This window comes from Ahaetulla prasina, chromosome 5 (genome assembly GCF_028640845.1).
Source record: "Ahaetulla prasina isolate Xishuangbanna chromosome 5, ASM2864084v1, whole genome shotgun sequence".
In the NCBI taxonomy this organism is placed as follows: Eukaryota; Metazoa; Chordata; class Lepidosauria; order Squamata; family Colubridae; genus Ahaetulla; species Ahaetulla prasina.
The window spans coordinates 65348767-65365883 of NC_080543.1; positions in this window are offsets into that span (position 1 = coordinate 65348767).

Genomic DNA, 17117 nt, shown 5'->3' on the forward strand with positions numbered 1-17117 from the left:
TGACCAATCGGAAGCGGAGCAGGCCCGACCTCGGGAAACCCTAGGTCGGGCACGAACTAAGCCCCCACTGGACGTTGCGGAAGTAGACGCTGGGCCCCCTCGGTATCTGATTCTGGACACACGGATATGGTTGGGGAACCAGTCGGACGGGCTCCAGGCGCATGCGCTGGTGGACTCAGGGGCCACAACAAACTTTATGGACCAGGCCTTTGTGACCCAGTTTGCGGTCCCCGTGGTTCCGGTGGACCCTCCGATGCAGGTAGAGACAATTGATGGGCGAGAACTGGTCCCCGCCCCCATTAAATTCACCACCCAGCCTTTGCGCCTGGCTATTGGGGACCATGAGGAGGCGATCCAGTTTTATGTCATGGCGGACCTTCATTTTCCCTTGGTCCTTGGGATGGCCTGGCTTGGACCCACGATCCTCAGGTGGCCTGGTCGCGGAACGCCATCTCTTTCCCGAGTCTGCAGTGCGTCGATCACATCCGCCACACCTGTGCCGGCCAGAACATCCCCACCGCTGCCATCACCTTGCCTCCTGAGCTGGCGGACTTCGCCGGCGTGTTCAGCGAGAAGGAGGCGGACCGACTACCCGCATCGGCCCCTCGATTGCCCGTGGACCTTCTGCCCAACGCACCACTGCCTGTGGGACGCCTGTATTCCATGTCGGAGCCCGAGTTGGCCGCCTCAGGGACTTCCTGGACAAAAACCTGGCCCGAGGTTCATCCGCCTTCAAAGTCCCTCTCGGCCCCGGTCCTCTTGTGAAGAAGAAGACAGGGACTTGCGCCTGTGCTGTGATTACCGCGGCTAAATGCCATACCCCTGCCGCTCATCCCGGAGCTACTGGAGAGGTTGCGGGAGGCCACGATCTTCACCAAGCTCGATCTCCGGGGGGGCCTACAACCTGGTGCGGATGCGAGAAGGAGACGAATGGAAGACGGCATTCGGCACCCGATACGGACACTACGAATACACTGTCATGCCATTTGGGTTGACGAACGCTCCCGCCGTTTTTCAGCACTTCATGAGCAGCGTGTTCCGAGACATGTTGGATCGGTTCGTGGTTATCTACCTGACGACATCCTGATTTACTCCCACCTTCGACACGTCGGTCTGGTTCTGCAACGCTTGCGGGAGCAACAACTCAATGCGAAGCTGGAGAAATGCGTCTTCTTCCGGACTTCCATAGAATTCCTCGGGCATATCATCTCGCCCGAGGGCATAGCCATGGACCCATGTAAAGTAGAAGCTTTGTGTAGCTAGGAAGCCCTCGTCGGGTGAAGGATGTTCAGCGCCTGCTGGTTCGCCAACTACTACCGGACCTTCATCCCGGGCTTTGCCACACTGACAGCTCCACTTACCCAGCTCCTCAGGAAGAAGGTTGCATTCGGTGGGGTCCCCGCAGCAAGAAGCATTCACAGCCCTCAAGAAAGCCTTCGTCACGGAACCCGTCCTGAGGCATCCCGACCCGCTCCGGCCTTTTGTGGTGGAAACGGACGCGTCAATGTGGCTCTGGGAGCGGTGCTGCTACAGGCTCCGGCGAATGGTGGCACACTTTTCCCTGCGCTTACTACTCCCGGAAACTCAATCCTTCCGGCGCAACTACACTATCTGGGAAAAGAGTTGCTGGCTATCAAGGCTGCATTCGAGGCTTGGCGACACCATCTGGAGGGCCCGACATCAGGTGGAGGTCGAGCGGACCATCGGAATCTCGAGCACCTCACCACAGCTCGGAAGTTGAACCAGCGGCAGATCCGGTGGTCATTGTTTTGCCCGGTTCAACTTCCGTGACCTACATTCCCAGCGGTCACAACCGGAGGGCGGATGCCCTGTCCCGCAAGCCAGAGTACCTCTGCGCCAAGGACCCCCTTCCTCCACGGACAGTGCTGCCGGCAGAAGCCTTGGCCGCAGCACGGGAGCCAGTGGACTTGCGGGCCCAGGTGCGAGAGGCGCAGCGCCAGGACGCCTGGTCGCAGCAAAGGAGAGCGGAGGTGGGCCCCGTATCTCCTTGGACCTTGGAGGAGGACTTACTCAAGTTTTGGGGGCGATTATATGTGCCCACAGGACCACTCCGAGCCCTCGTCATGACCCAGTGCCACGACAACCCTGCAGCAGGACATTTTGGGTTCTTCAAGACCCTCCACCTGGTGACACGGACCTTTTGGTGGCCCCGAGTGCGGCATGATATACATGCCTACGTGACATCCTGCGTACCGTGCCGGCAAGCCAAGACCGCCACGGGGGCACCTCCCGGGCTCCTCCAGCCCTTGCCGACACCCGACAGACCCTGGGGGGCGATCTCTATGGACTTCCTGACAGACCTGCCGCCGTCCTCTGGGTTCAGCACGGTGCTGGTGGGGGTGGACATGCTCACCAAGATGGCACACTTCATCCCATGCCGCGGACTGCCCACAGCCGCAAAACGCCCGCCTCTTTCTGCAGCACATCTTCCGCCCATGGTCTACCGGACAGGGTGGTTTCGGACCGCTGGAGTTCAGTTCACAGCCCGCTTCTGGAAGAGCCTGATGGCGCGTTGGAGGTGCAGGTGTGTCTGTCGTCATCGCACCATCCGGAGACCGACGGGGGTACAGAGAAGGTCATCGGTATACTGGAACAGTATCTCCGTTGCTTCATCAACCAGCAACAGGACAACTGGGCCGACTACCTGTCCCTGGCGGAGTTTGCTTTTAACAACTCTCAGCACACCTCTACTCAGATGACCCGTTCTTTGCCAATGTGGGTACCATCCGCGCTCTTCCTCTGGCACCACCGGACTCTCCTGTTCCCGAACGCAGACCTTCCTGACGGAATTGCATGCGGTCCAACAGTTGGTACGCCAGCAGCTGAATCGGGCAAAGGAGGACTACAAACGGTCCGCCGACCGCTCCCGACGGGCAACGCCCCCGCTGGCAGTTGGAGACCGGGTGTGGCTCTCCACCAAACACCTCCCGTCCGACCGCCCGGTAAAGAAGTTGGACCACCGATTCATCGGCCCGTTCCTGTCGAGGCAGTCATCAACCCGGTAGCCTACCGACTGACCCTGCCACGATCCATGCGGATCCACCCGTTTTCACCGGTCCCTTCTGGTTCCTGAGGCCACACCGAGTCCCCTTCGTGCCCAACAGCACCGTCACTGTCGCCGAGGACGGATCGGAGGAATCTGAAGTCCACAGCGTCGAGACTCCCGCTGGCTGAAGGGTCGTTTCCAATATTTGATCGCGTGGAAGGGATACGGGACTGATTTCTCCTGGGTAGATGCCTCCGACGCTCATGCCCTGACCTGGTGCAGGCCTTCCATGAGCAGAACCCAGCCCGACCGCATCCCGATCGTCAGCCCGGGGAAGGGCCCTGCGGTGAGGATAGTGTTGTGACCCAGGTTCCTGGACCCGGACTCCTGGACTCGGATGATTCAGAAAGTGAGGGAGAAGACCTGGCCAGCCCTGCTTCTCTTGAGCCCTTTCCTCCCTGGCACCCACTCAAAGGGAGGAGGAGGCCGGCAAAGCCTGATTCCATGGAGCCTCCTTCTGATTTGGCAACGCCCAAGAACAGTTTTGGAGTGATGCAAGGTTACGAGACGTGATCGGCGTGCGCAGCAGCGGAAGAGTTGGGACAAAGCCAAGTCATAATTGTCATGCAGTGACATCTGCAGAGACTATAAATAGGAGGCGGGACTTCCTGGTTTTTTGTCTTGGACAAAGTAATGAATTTGGGCGGGCAATCTGTATCAACGGAGGGAAGAATATATTCGTGAGTAATTCTGGCCTTATCTGTAATTTCCTTGTTATCTCCAGAAACTTGGCAGGCCCGTGGGTAGATGTAGCCAGGACATTTATATATATGTAAATAAATCAGAAAAGGAGGCCTCTGACTGACTCTTTGCTGGGAGTATTGGGGGAAGGGAAACAGAACAGCGCTACTCTCTGACCGAACTTCTTGGCCTGCGAGATTCCCCCATCTCGTGGAATGGCCCTCTCTATCGAGGGCCTACCTCTACGAGGGGTCTTGGGACCCGGAGAGGTGGCATGCGGTTGGGGTTTTTTAAAGAGGTTTTTTAAGAGGGGGAGGGTAATGATGGGTGTTGGGGGGAACTCGTCGTGGGGGGGTATGTCCAGTCCCGGCGCGCGCTCACAGCATTACTTTAGTTGGTCCGAAGACAGGGGGGGAGGGGAGTGTTCGGGCAGAGAGTGTTATTCCATCTTTACGGTAAGTGGGAGAGGCAGATATGGCGGAGGTAAGGGGCCGTATCGTTCTCTGGGAGCACGTGTTCGATGTTTAAAAGCGATCACGTGCTCCGGCCCCTCAGTCCTTACTCGTTCCCCGGATGGTCAAAACCCTCAGAGCTTGGGCCTTCGGCTGATGCTTTGCAATGCCCGGTCCGTGGTTAATAAGGCTCCCCTGATTTGTGATCTTATTCAGAGGGAGTCCACGGACTTTACGGGCATTACGGAGACCTGGTTGGGCACAGGGGGGGGTGTACCCCTGGTTGAACTGTGCCCTCCAGGTTTCCGTGCATTCCATCAGCCAAGGGCCCAAGGTAGGGGTGGGGGGGTGGCGGTTGTGATTAAAGAGAGTCTGGAGCCGAGGGAGTCCACTGTACCTCAGATAGCTGATTGTGAATCCCTCCTTGTGAAGTGGGGCCATCGGAATCAGATGGGTCTGTTGATCATGTACCTGGCTCCTTGCTGCGTGACTACAGTCCTACATGAACTACTAGAGGTGCTTGCCAGGGTGGCAGTTGAGATTCCCAGACTTTTGGTCTTGGGGGATTTCAACTTGCCATTGGCTGGCTTGTCATCAACAGTGGTTCAGGAGTTCCAGGCCTCCATGACGGCCTTGGACCTGATTCAAGTAACTGATGGCCCTACACACATTGGGGGAGGCGCACTCGACCTGATTTTTATCTCTTGTCAGTGGGTTAATGATCTGGATCTAGGAGATATAGTGATGGAACCGGTGTCATGGTCAGATCATTTTCTTCTTCGCCTAGACTTTCGGACCGCCGCTCACCACCACAGGGAGACGGAGCCAATGCGTTGGTTCTGTCCCAGGCGCCTGATGGACCCGGAGAGGTTCCTGATGGAGCTTGGGCCGTTCCCTGAGAATCTTGCCCACGGCACGACTGAAGAACTGGTTGCGGCCTGGGAACGGGCCGCGACTGGGGCTTTGGATCATGTCGTGCCTTTGTGGCCTCTGACCCGGCGTAGATCTCAATTGGCTCCCTGGTTTTCCGAGGAGCTGAGAGAGATGAAATGCCGGAGAAGACGCCTAGAGAGCACTTGGAGGTCTAGCTGTTCCGAGGCTGATTGGACACTAGTGAGGTCTTTTACTAAGACCTACCTAGTGGCAATGAGGGAGGCGAAACCTTTTTACGTTTCCACCTTTATTGCATCGGCAGATAACCGCCCGGCCGCCTTGTTTCGGGTGACCCGATCCCTCCTTCATCAGGAGGGACGGGATGACTCTTTACAGGGACGAGCTGAGGAGTTTAACGGTTATCTATACGATAAAATCGTTCAGCTTCGGGATAGTTTGGACCAAGATTGCGATGATCCAACCGAGATGACGGAGACACGTCTTGTTGAGGTTATTTGGGATGAGTTTGATTCTGTGGCTCTCAAGGACGTGGACAGGTTGCTGGGGAGGTTACATGCAACTACATGTTTACTGGACCCGTGCCCTTCCTGGTTAGTGCTGGCTGCTCAGGAAGTGACACTGTTACCTTATGCCTCCCACCGACCCTTGCGCTGTCACAGAGAGGGTCTCCTCAGGGTGCCGTCCACCAAACAGTGTCGGCTGGCAGCCCCCAGGAGTAGGGCCTTCTCTGTTGGAGCATCAACGCTCTGGAATGAACTTCCCCCTGGCCTACGCCAAGTGCCTGATCTTCGGACCTTTCGCTGTGAGCTAAAAACACATTTATTTATTCAAGCGGGACTGGCATAATAGTTTTTAATATTTTAAACTGGGGTTTTTATTGTTTTGGGGTTTTAAATTTTTTAAATTTTATATTTAAATTTTTAACTATCGGCCTTTTTGTAATATGCTCTATTTTAAATTTTGGTTTTAATTGTACATATATTGTGTTCTATTTTGGCTGTACACCGCCCTGAGTCCTTTGGGAGAAGGGCGGTATAAAAATTTAATAAATAAATAAATAAATAAAATTTCCGCGCAAGCGTGAACAAAATGGCTACCCCAAAAAGAGTGCAAATTCAAATCAAGTCACTATCAGAAGAGCCTGCACAAAACCCGAAGACAAAACGTTTACCCTGGTCACCGTAGAGGGACAATTAATCAAAATGGAGATCGATACCGGATCATCTATCACCATTATGTCCTGGAACACGATCCAAGAGGCATTACCACACAATCAGAAACACAAATTACGGGCACAGCGGCTGCAAGTTCGAGACTTCCAAGGGAACAGGGTTCCCGTAGAAGGCATCGCCTCCCTAAATGTTGTCTACGGGGTCCTACAAAAAAAGGCTGCCAGTCACAATCGTCCGTGGAGACCTCCCAAGTCTAATGGGCTGGGAATGGATCCAGCCCCTGGGAATGGGTCTCTACAGAGTCATGGAGATCCAGACTGACTGCGAATACAGGAAGGACTACCTACTCCGCGAATTCCAGGATGCTTTTGCCGGAACCTTGGGCAAGTACGTGGGGACCCCTATTACTTTCAATCTAGACCTGGGCACCGATTAGACTTAAAACAAGAAGGGTCCCCTTTGCCCTCAAACCAAAAATCAATAAAGAACTGGACAAATTAGTCCAGCAGGGGATCCTCGTTCCCATCTATCAAGCTCATTGGGAAACCCCCATAGTGACTCCCATCAAGTCAGATGGGTCCACCGCATCTGCGCAGACTACAAGGTGACCCTTAATAAAGCCCTACAAAAAAGTGCTTACCCAGTGCCCGTCATGCAACATCTTCTGCACTCCCTGGGACCAGAAATATTTTTTGCCAAACTCGACCTGGCCCAGGCTTACCAGCAACTACCCGTTGACGATGCTACAGTGGAAGCACAAACAATCATCACCCACAGGGGGGCATTTAAATGCACCCAGCTGCAATTTGGGGTCAGTGTAGAACCTGGATTATTTCAAAATCTAATGGAGAGACTGTTGCATGGGATCCCAGGGGTTGTGCTCTATTTTGATGATGTCCTAATATCAGCTGACCATCATCAACAGCTAATGGCTAGACTAAGGGTGGTCCTAATTACTTTTAGAAATGCAGGACTCCACTTAAATGCCAGATCAGGGTGCCTTCCATCGAATTTCTAGGCTACAAAATTGATCAGGTGGGAATCCACCCCACTGAATCTAAAATCAAAGCAATCAAGGAAGTGCCAACCCCTCGAGATAAAACCGAATTGCAAGCCTTCCTAGGCCTTCTGAACTTTTACGCCATATTTTTTAAACAAAAGGCTACGGTAGCTGAACCCCTCCACAGACTCCTAGCTAACAAACAACCTTGGGTCTGGGGCAAGGAGGAAGCATCGGTGTTTTCAAATGTCAAGAAACTCCTGACTGCAGACAGTTTATTGATACAATACAATAAAACACTTCCCCTAGTCCTTGTCTGTGACACATCTCCTTTTGGAGTGGGTGCTGTCCTTAGCCATCGGCTACCCAACGGCTCCGAGACGCCAATTGCTTATTTTTCTAGAACCCTATCTAGCCCCGAACGAAAGTACAGCCAACTAGACAAGGAAGCCCTGGCTGCAGTTGCTGGGGTGAAGATATTTCACAAATACCTATTTGGAAGGCATTTTGAACTCGTTACCGGCCACTGTCCCTAGGATTGTTGGCTGGGGGCCGACCCACTCCCATTGCACTGTCGCCTAGATTGACGAGATGGGCACTATTTTTGGCAGCTTACAACTACACATTGGTCCACTGCCCCGGTAAAGACTTAGCTCATGCTGATGCTCCAAGCAGATGCCCCCTTCTGAAGTTGGTGGTTGATCCAACTCCGGGAACACCAGCTCTGCTCATTGACTCTGTGACTATTGGACCATTAACGTCGTCTGCATTGGTGAAGGCATCGTGACACGATATTACACTGAAAACTGTTATGGGATGGGTCCAGAGGGGATGGCCAAAAGGAAAACTGACAGAAAACTTCAAAACCTTTAGTAATAAGCAAAACGAGCTGGCTACACAAGGGGGTTGTTTGTTATGGGGGGACAGAGTTTTTGTACCTGCAAGTTTACATACAAGAGTTCTAGAGATGTTGTACGAGGGGCACCCTGGAATAGTCCACATGAAGGGTCTTGCTAGGAGTTATGTTTGGTGGCCCCAGATTGATACCGATATTGAGGAGTGGATTGCTAGATGCTCTCCATGCCAAGAATCCAGACCGCACCGCCCCCACAGCACCATTCAGAGAATGGGAATGACCCTGTAGCCCTTGGTCCCGCCTCCACATTGATTTCGCTGGGCCATTCCACAGTCAAAACTTCCTGATAATTGTAGATGCATTTTCTAAATGGTTGGAGGTGTTTCTCATGAAATCAATAACTACAGAATCCGTGGTCCAGGTGCTCCGGAGACTTTTTGCCACACATGGTCTCCCAGACACCATTGTCTCTGACAATGGTCCCCAATTCACATCATTACAGTTTGAGGATTATTTGGCTGAGTTGGGAATCCACCACGCCTTGTCGGCACCCTATAAACTGACAACCAATGGTCTTGCTGAAAGATTTGTAAGGTCCACTAAGGAAGCCCTGGCCCGTTTGGGACTGGGAGACTGGCAAGAGAGAATCAACACCTTTCTAACCACCCAACACAGAACGCCATGTCCGGCTACGGGCCTAAGCCCAGCCGAACTGCTAATGGGACGTAAACTCAGATGTACCCTTGACCGCCTCCACCCCAACTACTTCCCTGACGGGTACCAGGGGGGAGGGGAGGGCACAAGAGAATTCCAAATTGGTGACTGGATTTTTGCAAGAAACTACACAGAAGGCCCAGCATGGATAGCGGGCCAAATAACAGAAAAAAACGGCCCTAAATCATATATTTATTTATTTATTTTTTATTTATTTGATTTTTATACCGCCCTTCTCCCGAAGGACTCAGGGCGGTGTACAGGCAAGATAAAACAATACAATATACAGATTAAAATACCATTTAAAAAACTTATTTAAATTAGCCTAAAATTAAAAATTTCCATACTAAAAACCCCGTTTAAAAATTGATAAAAGATAAAATTCAATTTAAGACAGCCCCAAAATAAAAAGATGCCTCTTCAGTTCGCGACGGAATGTCCGAAGGTCAGGTATTTGGCATAAACCCGGGGGAAGTTCGTTCCAGAGTGTGGGAGCCCCCACAGAGAAGGACCTTCCCCTGGGGGCCGCCAGCCGACATTGCTTGGCGGACGGCACCCTGAGAAGTCCCTCTCTGTGAGAGCGTACGGGTCGGTGGGAGGCATGTGGTAACAGCAGGCGGTCCCGTAAGTACCCAGGCCCTAAGCCATGGAGCACTTTAAAGGTCGTAACCAGCACCTTAAAGCGCACTCGAAAGGCCACAGGCAGCCAGTGCAGTCTGCGCAGGAGCGGTGTTATATGGGAGCTACGCGGAGCTCCCTCTATCACCCACGCAGCTGCATTCTGGACTAACTGAAGCCTCCGAGTGCACTTCAAGGGGAGCCCCATGTAGAGAGCATTACAATAATCCAGGCGAGAGGTAGCGGCGCATGAGTGACCGTGCACAAGGCATCCCGATCAAGGAAGGCGCAACTGCGAACCAGGCGAACCTGGTGGAAGGTCCCCTGGAGACGGCTGTCAAATGATCTTCAAACGACAGCCGCTCATCCAGGAGGACACCTAAGTTGCACCCTATCCTTTGGGGCCAATAACTCGCCTCCAACAGTCAGCCGGCTGCAGCTGACTGAATCGGGTGCCGGCATCCACAGCCACTCCGTCTTGGAGGATTAAGCTTGAGCCTGTTTCTCCCCATCCAGACCCGTCGGCTTCCACGCACCGGGACAGCACTTCAACAGCTTCATTGGGGTGGCCTGGGGTGGAGAAGTACAGCTGGGTGTCATCAGCGTACAGCTGGTATCTCACCCCAAAGCCACTGATGATCTCACCCAACGGCTTCATATAGATGTTGAACAGAAGGGGCGAGAGAATCGACCCCTGTGGCACCCCACAAGTGAGGTCCCTCGCAGTCGACCTCTGCCCCCCTGTCAACACCGTCTGCGACCGGTCAGAGAGATAGGAGGAGAACCACCGATATACGGTGCCTCCCACTCCCAATCCCCCCAACCGGCGCAGCAGGATACCATGGTCGATAGTATCAAAAGCCGCTGAGAGGTCTAATAGGACCAGGGCAGAGGAATAACCCCTGTCCCTGGCCCTCCAGAGATCATCCACCAATGCGACCAAAGCTGTCTCCGTGCTGTACCCGGGTCGGAAGCCGGACTGGAACGGGTCTAGATAGACGGCTTCATCCAGGTATTGGGGTAGCTGCAACAAAGCGAAGGTTGGAGACTGGACGATAATTTCCCAAAATAGCCAGGTCCAGGGAGGGCTTCTTGAGGAGGGGTCTCACCACCGCCTCTTTCAAGGCGGCAGGGAAAACCCCTTCCAACAAAGAAGCGTTGATAATCTCCTGGAGCCAGCCTCGTGTCACCTCCTGAGTGGCCAGTACCAACCAGGAAGGACACGGGTCCAGTAAACATGTAGTGGCGTGAAGCCTCCCCAACAGCCTGTCCACGTCCTCGGGAGCCACAGGGTCAAACTCATCCCAAATGGACTCAACAAGACGTGTCTCCTCTCCCTCGCCTGGATCATCCCAATTTCGGTCCAGACCATCCCGGAGCTGAGCGATTTTATCGTATAGATAACCACTATAATATAGATAATATAGATAACCACTATAGATAACCACTATAAAGTAGACATGGGGAATAGGAGAATCGAAAGGAAACACATTGATCAAACTTGGAAACGAACAACCCAAATGATTGAAAAGCTAGACCCTAACTACAATCCAATTGCTTCAACAGCTAACTCAAACCCGAGAGGATCGGATGACTTACCTGATGTCTTCGGTGTCCAGTGTTGTTCTGGTCCACTCACAAACTCCAACACTAACCAACCAGCCAGTAATCCACAGAGGTTTGAAGAAATAACAGCCAATAATCCACAAAATAGGGCCCCAATGGAAGAGCTGGGAGGAACAGAAAGTTCCTCCGACCAGCACGCTTCCCCCGCCAAAACTGAACTGCGCAGGTCATCTAGACACCAGGAATGCCCTGTGTACTTATGCAATTACGTATGTTAAATATGCAAAAGAAAGTGCGAAGTGCATTCTGGGGGGGGGGAGGAAAAGTGGGGAATTCAAGCAGAAAAACATTCAAATTCTATTGGTTGCCACCTGGCTCAGGTGTGTATAAAAGAAGGGCATCCTGCCTGCTTTGTTTGCTGAAGTCTCACTCTAAATAAAAGAGCTGTTGTCACTGGTCTGGTCTCGAGTGCCCTCCATTCCCCAATCTAACACTTGTGGCTGGACTTAATTGGGAGAGGTCTGAGTCTTGGGTAGGAGGATTGATAGGGAATATTAATAAATTCACTAAACCAAAGTTACCTGTGTGTGTGTGAGTGAGCAGGGCAGCATAAACTCAGACTTAAGACAACAAGCTTAAAAAAACAAGCTATAGGCTATGATTGCATGGTATGATATATAGTATTTAATAAATATTTAAACAAGTAGAGTACTGCTGCCCAGTTATGCCCTAATGCACAAAATATAGACTGTCAGAATTCTGCTGGAAGCAAAATGGTTTAAGATGCACAATTATGATTCTTTATGTAATTGTTGTTAGTGAATAATTTCAAAACCTCTTTCTTATACGAGACATACTTATTTTCTCAAAGAACTTGAGATCTGAATTTAGGAGACATCAAGTAAGCTGAGCAAGATTTCATGTGATGAATATGGCCAATGTCATCATTCTCCACATTTAAAAAGAGACTTCAATTTGCATTATATATGATTACATTACCGTAGGTTCCATGAATAAGTGACATAGACATTTTTTTTAATCAAGTTTTATTGATTTTTTTCACACACCCCCACATATTTTATGAACAGAGTATTGACCATATCTTATCTTATATAACTTTTCATATCCAAATACATTTTACATAGTTACAATTTCTGCCAAAATGTTCTTTTTCCATATTTTTTAATCTTATCTTAATATTTCTGTGCTTATTATATAAGCAACATCTTCTTCTGCCCTCAAATTCTAATTTTTCCATTTTTAATCATATATATTCTTTTTTTAACTTTCATAGTAATTCATTCTTCATCCTGATAAGTTTAAATATGTTCACGGTTGCCTTTCTTCCATTTCATCTTTTTTGTTTTACAACAATCCTCCTTCTCACTCTCTTCTCTTTCCCCTTCTTCACTTCTTTTATCCTTCCTACTTTCTTCATTCCTTCTCTCCTAGTCCTTCTCTCTTTCCCTTCCTTTCTCCCCCTCCTTCTTTCTTCCTCCCTATCTAACCTTCTCTCCTACTCTTATTTCCCCTCCCTTTCTTCCTCTTCTTTTCCCTTTCTTCTATTCCTCTCTCCCCTCTTCTTCCTTCCTTGCTTCCATCTCCCTACTCCTTCTTCCTTTCTCTCTCTATTGCTGTTTTCATTTTCAGTTCAATATTTGCCATTATAGTATCCAGGCAACCCTGATTTTTTCTCCATTTTTAAAAAATATTTCTCAGAATCCCCATCACATTTTTTTAATTATTAAGAGTGCATTTCAACTTATTCCATTTTACCTTAAAACCTTATAACTAAATTAACCTTCCACCTCTTATTTTCTTTCCTAATTTCTTATTCCCACATCAATTATTTGTTTTTCTCATTTACTAGCATTTCAATTTTATATCTCAGTTTCAATTATTTTCACATCTTTCACATAGCATCTGCTGATCCATTTTACAATAAACAATATACTTCTATATTGCTGAATCCTTTCTCTAGTTTTTAAGATTGTTACTCTCTTGATTCTCCCCCTCAATCTTTTCGCATTTCCTTCTCCTTCCTTCTTTTTTGAGGAATATTTCCCCCATCCATTTTTATTTTGTCACCAGTATAATTATCTATTTTTTTATCTTCAATTATTTTCTTTTCAACATTATGTTCTTGCTTCTCATTTGTATTTTCTTTTTCCTTTTTTTTTTGAATTCTAACCAGTCCTCTCCTTCTTTATTTCCTTTAAATGGTTCTCGCACCTTCTTAAGCATCTCCCTTGGTTTCTCATACTCATACTCCCAATTTTCCATGTTGTCAATTCAAAGAGAAAAAAATCTTTAAGTTTATTGTTACTTTAGTTTATGTATAGTCCAAATTCAAGTCCATATAATATCTCTTTTTTATTTCCTGGTGTCCAATTCCAATATTCATTTAGACTATTCCAGTTTAAGGCTTTATTTTTTCAACTTCTTTTGAAGTTGTGCTCCAGCTGTTCAAACAAACACTCCTCAAAATTTTCCATGATAGTCTAAATCAATGGTAGTCAACCTGGTTCCTACCGCCCACTAGTAGGAGTTCCAGCTTTCAGGGTGGGCAGTAGGGGTTTTGTCCGATACTGAAGCATTTTCCTTTTTTTTAATTTAATTGACTTTTTTTAAAAAAATATGACTTTTGAAAGTATTATCTACTTTCTTATTATATACTAAATAAGCATGCCATCCATATAACAAATCATGACCTTCTATATTCAAAATTCTTTCTTCCGTTAAATTAAACCAATCACTAATCAATGACAAAACAACTGCTTCATAATATAATTTCAAATTAGGCATTTTTAACCCCCCTCTTTCACGTGTATCTTACATTATTTTTAGCTTTATTCTCGATTTTTTACCCATCCAAATAAAGTTGCTAATCCCTTTCTGCCATTCCTGCAAATTTACATCCTTTTTAAGTACTGGTATCATTTAAAATAAAAATAAAAACCTAGATAAATTTTATTTTAATTGCTTCTATTCTTCCCAACAAAGATAATTGTAATTTCTTCCAATTCTCCATTTCCTTCTGTACCTTCTGCCACAACACCTCATAATTATTTTTATATAATTTCACATTTGAAGCTGTAATATATACTCCTAAGTATTTAACTTTTTTAACAATTTCATATCCTGTAACTCTTTCTAATTCTTCTTTTTGATGTATGTTCATATTTTTAGTTATCATCTTTGTCTTCTGTTGATTAATTTTAAAACCAGATACATTACCATATTGATTAATTATCTCTTTTAAGTATACAGCTGACTGAATAGGTTGAGTTAAAGTAACAACCAAGTCATCCGCAAATGCTCTTAATCTATAATCCTGCTGTCTAAATTTTATTCCCGTTATTTGATTTGAGCCACGTATTTTATTTAATAAAATTTCTAAAGTTAAAATAAACAATAATAGGGATGAAGGACATCCTTGCCTTGTACATTTTTCAATTCTGAAAGATTCTGTTAAACTACCATTAATTATTATTTGTGCTGTCTGTTTCTGATATTTTGCTTTAATTGCTTGTATAAAATAGTCTCCAAACTGCATCCTTTCTATTACTTTAAATAAAAATTGCCAATTCAGTCTACCAAAGGCTTTTTCAGCATCCAAAAAAAAAGAATGCTGCGGGGACTTGGCTATTCCTTTCTAAATATTCCAATAGATCTACAATCTGTCTCATATTATATCTCATGTGTCTCCCTTGAATAAACCCTGATTGATCACTATGAATCATATAACTCATAACTGACATTAATCTATTGGCTAATATCTTAGCAAAAATCTTATAATCAGTATTTAATTTTCAGGTTTACTACAATCTTGCTCTTCAGCGAGATAAAAGCCATTCTCCATGATGGAGGCACTCCTCCTCCAGATTGAATTTTGTTAAATAACACCTTAAGCAGCTCTAACATTTCCTCTTGTAAGTTTTTATAATAAACAGCCGTTAAGCCATCTGTACCTGGGGCTTTACCCATTTTCAACTGTTTAATTGCAAAAATTATTTATTCTATTGTTATAAGTTGGTTCAATTCCTCTCTTTGCTCTAATGTAATTTCTTGAATACCTTCATCTTGTAAATATCTATCTATATCTATTTCTTTAATTAAATCTCTATGGTATAACTTTATATAAAATTCCAAAAAGGCTTTTTGAATTAAATTCTGTTGATATACTTCTTTACCCCTATATTCTACCTTACCAATAGTACGTAATTTCTGTTTTTTCTTTAATATATAAGCTAACCACCTACCCGATTTATTAGCATTATTAAATGTATTATGTTTAGCATATTGTAAATTTGTTGGCACCTGGTCTGCCACCGTCATATTAAATTGCCCTCGTAATATATTTATTGATGCCTTTATTTTCTTATCTCCAGGACTCTTTATAAGTAACTGTTCTCTTTTTTAAATTTCCTCCTCTAATTCCTTTCTCTTTTTCTGTAATTTACATCTATGTTTATTGTTCATATATATTAAAACTCCTCTCATATAAGCCTTGCTTGCGTCCCAAACCATCTCCATAGAAGTACCCTTATTCATATTCATGTCAAAAAATTCTTTCATTTGTTTTTTACATTCTTTTACATTTTCTTCATATCTAAAGAAATTTTCATTCAACCTCCACAATCTCCTAAAACCCTTCCCCTGATCAAATTCTATCCACACAGGGCTATGATCCGTCAAAATCCTTGGACATATCTTAGTTTTCTTCACCCTAAAAAGCAAATCATTAGTAATTAATATAAAATCAATCCTTGAAAAAGATTGATGTCTATCTGAAAAAAAACCTAAAATCTTTCTCTTCCTTATTCCATTCTCGCCAAACATCTATTAGTTCTAAATCATCCATCATATCAAAAAAGGCTTTAGGTAACTTTGCACGACTTGAAATATTGTAAAGACAAAAAGTAAGCCCTTTTTGTCTTTCCAAGTATCCAAAACTCCATTCCAATCTCCCATTAATATATGCGATTTATAATCCCAATGTATTTTTTGTGTAAAAATTTTAAAAAAGGTTCTTGCTGTTGGTTAGGAGCATAAACTCCAATTATAAGTATCTTTCTCCTTCTTGTAAAAGTTCAATAGCAATATATCTTCCTTGAACATCTGCTTCAATTAGTTTTACTAATAAACCCTTCTTAAAATACACAACTATACCTTTTTTTCCCCTCTGCTGCAACAAAATGTGTACCAAGCCTGAAATTTATCAAGTACTTTTGGTCCAAACTTCTAATATGGGTTTCCTGTAAACATATTATATCATACTTAAACTGTTTCAAATAATGAAATATCTTCCCTCTCTTGCATGGTGAATTTAAACCCATAGACATATATTTTAGAGGGAGGATAAAAGTTCCTGTATTTTTCGGACTATAAGACACACCTGACTATAAAACACCCTTAGATTTTAGAGGAGGAAAACAAGAAAAAAAAATTCTGAACCAAATGGAGTAGTAATATATTTAATAAAATATAGCAGAATAATATTTCAACCATGTCAAGGCAACAGGTATTAAGAACAATCATCACTGTCATTAACAAATGAGGAGATATTTTAAGGTTCAAGCAGTCTTTTAATTTTCTGAAAACCCCAAGAACTCATCTTCGCTAGTGTCAGAATTTAGGAAGTTGCTCCCAATCACTGATATCACATTCTTCGCTACCTTAATATATTATATCATCTTCAGTTCCATCTAAGGTATTGCTAATGCTGCATTTTTTGAAAGACCGTGCAACAATGGTATTTATTTATTTATTTATTTATTTATTTGATTTCTATACCGCCCTTCTCCCGAAGGACTCAGGGCGGTGTACAGGCAAAAATAAAACAAACAGTACAATATATAATTTAAAATGGAATTAAAAAACTTATTTTAAAATTGGCCTGAAAATTAAAATATACAGTGAGCTAAAAACCCCATTTAAAATTAGTTAATAAGAATTTTAAAATTTGATAAAATACAATTTAAGACAGCCCCGCGCGAATAAAAAGATGTGTCTTCAGTTCGCGACGGAATGTCCGAAGGTCAGGTATTTGGCGTAAACCCGGGGGAAGTTCGTTCCAGAGTGTGGGAGCCCCCAC